This window comes from Podarcis liolepis (assembly GCF_965112155.1).
Source record: "Podarcis liolepis genome assembly, chromosome: 15".
NCBI classification, from domain to species: domain Eukaryota; kingdom Metazoa; phylum Chordata; class Lepidosauria; order Squamata; family Lacertidae; genus Podarcis; species Podarcis liolepis.
In genome coordinates this window covers 6,262,057-6,268,232 of record NC_139566.1, presented here as the reverse complement: position 1 = coordinate 6,268,232, position 6,176 = coordinate 6,262,057, and the positions used below count along the sequence as shown (strand labels likewise).

The following is a 6,176-nucleotide window of genomic DNA, read 5'->3' as shown; positions in this document are numbered from 1 at the left end:
CATATGATGCCTGTTCATCTGAACATATTTGATTTCAAGCAATCCCATAAATGCCCCCTTTGGACAGAAGGGAGAATTAGAGTGTTACTAAATGTAGAATAGCCTTCATCACCTGACTTTAGAAAGGAAGGATGTGGACACAGTCAAGGATCACGCACCAGATGATTGTGTGGTAGAGGCCCATATTAAGGTTTAATGAAGACCTTGTCATCATTGCGTGGTTCATAACTGCTTGCGGAAGGGTTCACAGAGGTGTATATAAAGGCCCACCATTCAGGTGTTCTTCACTCATTCACTGGATCCAACATCCACACCAATTCTGACAACTGAAAAAGGTATGTTCACTCCAATTATCTCTTCATTTTTTCAGTTCCAGGAAAGATATGGTCTTGAGGATGTAGTCTAGCAGCTCTGGTTTTTCAGTACCACTTGCTCACTATTTATCTTACTCTTGGTGACAAATCTTGGCCTCCTGCCACATGGGGAGTTGTACATGGACAAAAGCTTGATTTCTTAGATGCTAATTCAAATTCAGAATTTACTTCTCTCTTGGAAATGAGGGATTCAAGATCTCAAAACGGTCTCCTGGATACAAAACATGTCTTAACTCATTCACAGAGAAGCTAGGAAATTGCTTTCAAGCGTCAATTCTCTGAGCATTTTAGGACTAGAAATTTGCCTACTGTGCAAATCATCTTGCACAGGATCTAAAATGGGGGGTGGGACAGGGGTTTTTCTGACCAGTCACACATTTCATATTGATCTACAACTATAATGGTTGAATATAATTCACCTGTCAAACATGTGTGTTCATGAGGAAACCAGCATGGCCTGCGGCTCCCGGTGGAGAAGGAGGTGGTTCCTGAACAATCTGTTGTGCAATTCCTGAAATGGCACAGCAGACCTGACCTGAGCAAGAATCAAGGATAAATGCTCTAGATAAGCAGAAGGGTAGAGATGTATAGCCAAGACAATACTGCATCCCAGCAGAACAGTTAGAATATTGCTAACCAAAATGTACTTTTAGGATCACTTAGAGGGAAAGCATGATGTGGAAATCATGTCTTTTTGGGTCACCTGAATGCAGAGCATCTGTCTACAGTGTTTTAACATGCCTGAGGACGTTGTTTGCTTAATGGGAAATCCCTTGAATCCTTTCAGCTCCGCCTTCTCTCTCCACCGCTAAGATGTCCTGCTGCTCCAGTTGTTGCTGCTCTCCCTGCTGCTGCAAGTGCTGCTGCTGCCCCTGCTGCTGCTGCACTCCTTGCTGCTGCTGCTCTCCTTGCTGCTGCTGCTCTTCCCCCTGCTGCTGCAACTCTTGCGGCTGTGGTTCCTGTGGCTGTGGCTGTGGATCTTGCGGCTGTGGTTCCTGTTGCTGCTATCCTAAGCAAGGCTGCTGCTGAAGAAGTTCAGTGAAGTGTTGAGAGATGCTGCCTCCTCCATGCTGGTGGACCCCTTGGATTCATCTGTTCCTTTGTCTTAAGTTTATTCCTGCCTCCTTCTCCAACCTTGGATTCTTCTCATCTCCTTCTTACTTTGCTTTGTTTTCCTTCAAGGAGGCATGCCAGTTGTCTACTCTTTATCACCTTAGTTGTCTAGGGCGTCACTCTCCTTTCATCTCCTTGAATAACTCCTCTGTGAAAAGAAAACCTTTCCCGGTGGCAATTAATAAAAATTCTAAAGCATGGTACAGAGCCTTGTTGTGTTCATTTGCCCTGAGATGCAGAATGTGGCAAAGATCCCAAAACAGGTGATCTGCTTCGCATTCTCCAAGAATCTCCAGCTGAAGAGCTCCCAGCCTCAAAAGCATCACTAGCTCAGCTCCTGGGGAGCACATCTCCATCTCACGTACAATATTGGAAAGGGGGCCATATCTCATTGTGAGAGCACATGCATGGCATCCTGTCAGGGCTGGTTCAGCTGCGGTTCAGCACAGAGACTCAGAGAGGGTCAGTAAAGTTAATTCTCAATTCGAGATATGAAACACAAACAAGAGGTCTCCACTGGCAGGACTAGCCTGATGAAACAGTTGCCAGAACTGAGGATCTGAGCCTTCTATGCCTCTTCCCCAGGCATCTGCCTTCCCGATAGTCACAAACTCATTTGAGGAGGGGTTCTCTGCACCTTTCGTTCTGCTGCATGTAACACCCTCCTCATTCTTGGAGACAGGGGAGGAGGAGAGGGGGAAATAGTGGAACTGGCAGGTTGCTGTGGATCTGTCACAGGCTCAGCCTCCTCCTCCTCCTCCTCAGCTGCCTTACTCTAACTTAAAACTGTGGCTTGTTCAGCCTCTAGCCTGTCTGTCCCCCTTCTTTCTCTGAACTGTCCTGTATCCCACCATCATTGTCCTGGCTCAGAGGCTTCCAGCTCTGATGTTCCCCTGGTGGTGGTGGGGGGTGTTTCCCACTGGCTGTAGCCTCCCACCATTCCTCCTTATCTAGCCAGGCCCTGATACACATGTAACATCCGAGGATCCCTAGCCAGTATCTCTCCTTGATAAACACACAAGACGTAACCGGCTGTACTTTTGAATAAATAAGTTATACTATTCATTGTATCAAACTGTAGATTCCAAGGAAAGTCTCATAAAGTTCAACGAAAAAAGCAGAAGACCCAGTGGATCAGTTCATTCTCTGGTCAGTTCATGCATAAGGCCCATACATGTATAAGTGTCTATTCCACCTGTCTGTTCATAGAGTCCAATAATCCACATGAAGGGTTGTTACAGTTCCACAGAATCCTTTCACAGAGTCTAGGACAAGGATTTCCAGAATATTAGCCTTGTTTCGCCATCCTAGGCTTCATTAGTAGAACAGGCTGTAGGTAATGCAAATAAATACAATATCGTAATCTCACGCATTTTTACAGCAAGATTAATATAAAAAACCATGAACAACTGTATATACCATATGTCATATTACAGGATAGTGATTCTTATTTCTCCTTGAGCAAATGGATGTAATGAGGATGGGAAGAAGCAATTCCCTTTGTCTGAAGTCTAGGACAGTTCCCCATCAGAGGCACCTGTCTGGTGTGTCGAAGGAAGGAGTTTTAAAAACAGAACACTAAAAACCTGATTAAATTGGTGTGTAGTAGGGATTTCCTGATAGGTGGTATTTGCATGAGGCTCTCTCCTGAAAACCTCATTGATTGAATGGCTATGAAAGGGAAGAGATTATACTTTTCATCATTTTGAGTGCATCAATTTGAGTGCTACTTGTGAATCCAGGCTAATGTATTTTGATAACATTGAAGATAGCAACTGATTTAATCACCCCTCCTCCTCCAAGATCTCCTTTCTTAGCCCATGGATTTATTCACCCATGTATATGAATTCTGCCTCCCACTAGGAACTGGACTATACTCAAAGTTCATCAACACTGGGGTGCTAAATGAATCCATACCTCAGGGGGATATCCTAGCTTTCTTTGCAGCAATTATGTGACCCTTGGCAAAAGAAGAGCTTTTGATAGACCTCCTTGGGACCTTGACTCACTCTGTCCATCACAGCTGTGAGTCTGGGATTGTCCTTCGATTCACTAATATCTCAATTATTTGCATAAACGCTGTCATACAGCTAACCTTGTAGTCTAGTATGAGAAACCAGATACGATATGGCATTCTCTGAGTCAGTGAACAACTACCAGGTGGTGGACCTTCTTGTGCAGCTCTGCGACTGCTCCCCCTAGTAGTGAGCCATTACTCAAGAATGCTCATGTCTCCATTAGAACACGGCATTGGCTTCCACTACAACATCATCTGGTGTATGATCCTTGACTGTGCGCACACCCTTCATTAGAGCTGTTTCTTTGTAGTTAACCTTATAATCCTCACCCCCTAGCCAAAATGGCACTCATAGGGATGGATAGACAACATGAGTTGCTCGGTCAGTCCAGGACCTTAGGCACAGATGAGGAATGTGTGGCCCCTACAGATGTTTCTGGACTACAATTCTCGCCATCCTTTATTCCTGGCCATTCTGGCAAGGTCTGATGGGAGTTGGAATCCTACAATACCCTGGTGGCCCAATTCCCAATCCCAAGCCTATGAATTTCTTTCAGAACTGAAGCATTGATTCCTCAGCCTGCTCAGAACATCTGGCTTTGGATTTCTCTGCTCATGTGCTTGTTTTCTCTTAATAAATATATTCATCACTGCCAAAAAAAATGTATTATTACTGCTGCAACTAGGTTGTATCTAATGATGTATGGAGACAGATATATTTGCCACATGAATAGTTAGTCACAGTCACTGTTTACGTTCTTCTACAGTTCAGCTTCTGTTATTTCGTTCTTCATCTGTCTGCTATGGCCAAAACTAAAGCAGTTAATTATGCAAATGACTTCAGTACATTTAAATAGAAACACAATGTTTCAATAAAAAATGAAATTAAGTAATGATTGTGGACTAAATAAAAGCTTGCAAATACACTCATATTCATTTGGATTGTTTCTCACGGCACCAATAAAAAGGATAACGGCACGCTTCTACACACTCACAAACAACACCCCTCAGAAATCTTCCTTTTGGGGGTTTCCAGGAAACATCTGTTTGGACACTGTGGGACACCAGCTGCTGAACTAGATAGACCCACCCCCCTACCTAAGTCTGATCTATTTTGTCCTTCAACATTCTGTGACAGAGTGTCAGCAACTGAGCAGGGGAGGAATGGTGGAGACCGCCTCCCCAGCCTGACCCTTCCAGAGAAGAAGACAACTACAACATCATCTGGTGTTGACTGTGCACACACCCTTCATTAGAGCTGTTTCTTTGTAGTTAACCTTGTAATCCTCACCCCCTAGCCAAAATAGCATCCATAGGGATGAATAGACAACACATGAGTTGCTCAGTCAGTCCAGCACCTTAGACACAGATGAGGAATGTGTGGCCCCTCCAGATGTTTCTGGACTACAATTCCCACCATCCTTTATCACTGGCCATTCTGGCAATGTCTGATGGGAGTTGGAATCCTGTAATATCCTGGTGGCCTAATCGCCAGTCTCAAATCCCCAGTTCTCTTAGAACTGAAAGCTTATTGATTCCTCAGCCTGCCTCAGAACATCTGGCATTGGATTCCTGTGCCATGGACTCTCTCCCTCTTAATAAATAAAATCATTGTAAACATTTATTAATACTGCTGCTGCTACTGCTACTGCTACTGCTACTGCTACTGCTACTGCTACTGCTACTGCTACTGCTACTGCTACTACTTGTAATGATATCAGGCAGGCAAGCAAGCTCCAGTAAGAATTAATGAGTCTCTGGAAGGTACCTTTATTTACAACTAACATCCAGAGCATGGCTCTGAGCCTGCTGCTCTTAGCTATGAGTTGGTCACTCTGAGTCTCCGCCCCTTTCTCAGAATGAAGGGTGCCAAAGTCCAGGCCTTCCTCTCTTGTACTTCTGTTGCATTTTAACCCTTCAGCTCCTCTGCTTTGGGGAGAAGGTGGGTGAACTCCCCCCCCCCCGCTATCAAACGAAGATCCCTCTAAACATTGCCTACCTCCCAATTGCATCGCAAGCTCCTCAATGTCATCTATCTCCTCCCCTCCCTCTGACTGCGAGCTTTCCAAGTCTGCTGCTCTATCTGAGTCTGGGAACTCTTGGTGAAGGGGGGCTGAATTAACCCACTCCTGCTGTGTCTGTGACTGCAGTCCCTCATCTCAAGAGTCAGACTGTGGCTCCCTCTGTACTAGCATTCCTTCATCTCCAGAGTCAGACACTTCCCAGGCATTCAATTCAGCCATGTCCCTCACACTACTATTACCATACGTTAGATCTAAGGATCCCCATTTTTGTCTGATCTAGCATTTTTCTTCCAAGGCTCTGTGACAGAGGGCTCTTGCTTCAATTCACCTGAAGTTCCCCACAAAGTGAGGCACCACTAAAGAGTGGTTTGCAAGACAGAGCCTCCTGCAGATTGTGCCTATCAAGAAATCCCTACTATACATCAATTAAATCAGGTTTTAGTGATCCAACGCCAGATCTCAGGCAATGGGTCTTGCTACTCCTGGTTTTTCCTACATCCATTTATTCAAGGAGAGATAACAGCTAGTGAACCTGAGATGTTATGTGTGTCATACATGGGCCCTTCCAATGAGCTATGGCCCATTTCTCAATATTGTATGTGAGATGGAGATGTCCTCCTCAAGAGCTCAGCTTCTGATCCTTTCTAG

General features: G+C 44.8%; 1 long non-coding RNA gene across 1 annotated transcript; it reads left to right on the top strand.

Moving 5' to 3' along the window:
• Positions 1–295: 295 nt before the first annotated feature.
• LOC310694432 lies at positions 296–1,690 on the top strand. The gene is made up of 2 exons (XR_014519696.1): positions 296–335; positions 1,162–1,690. It is a non-coding gene; the product is annotated as an uncharacterized lncRNA (long non-coding RNA).
• Positions 1,691–6,176: the final 4,486 nt, after the last annotated feature.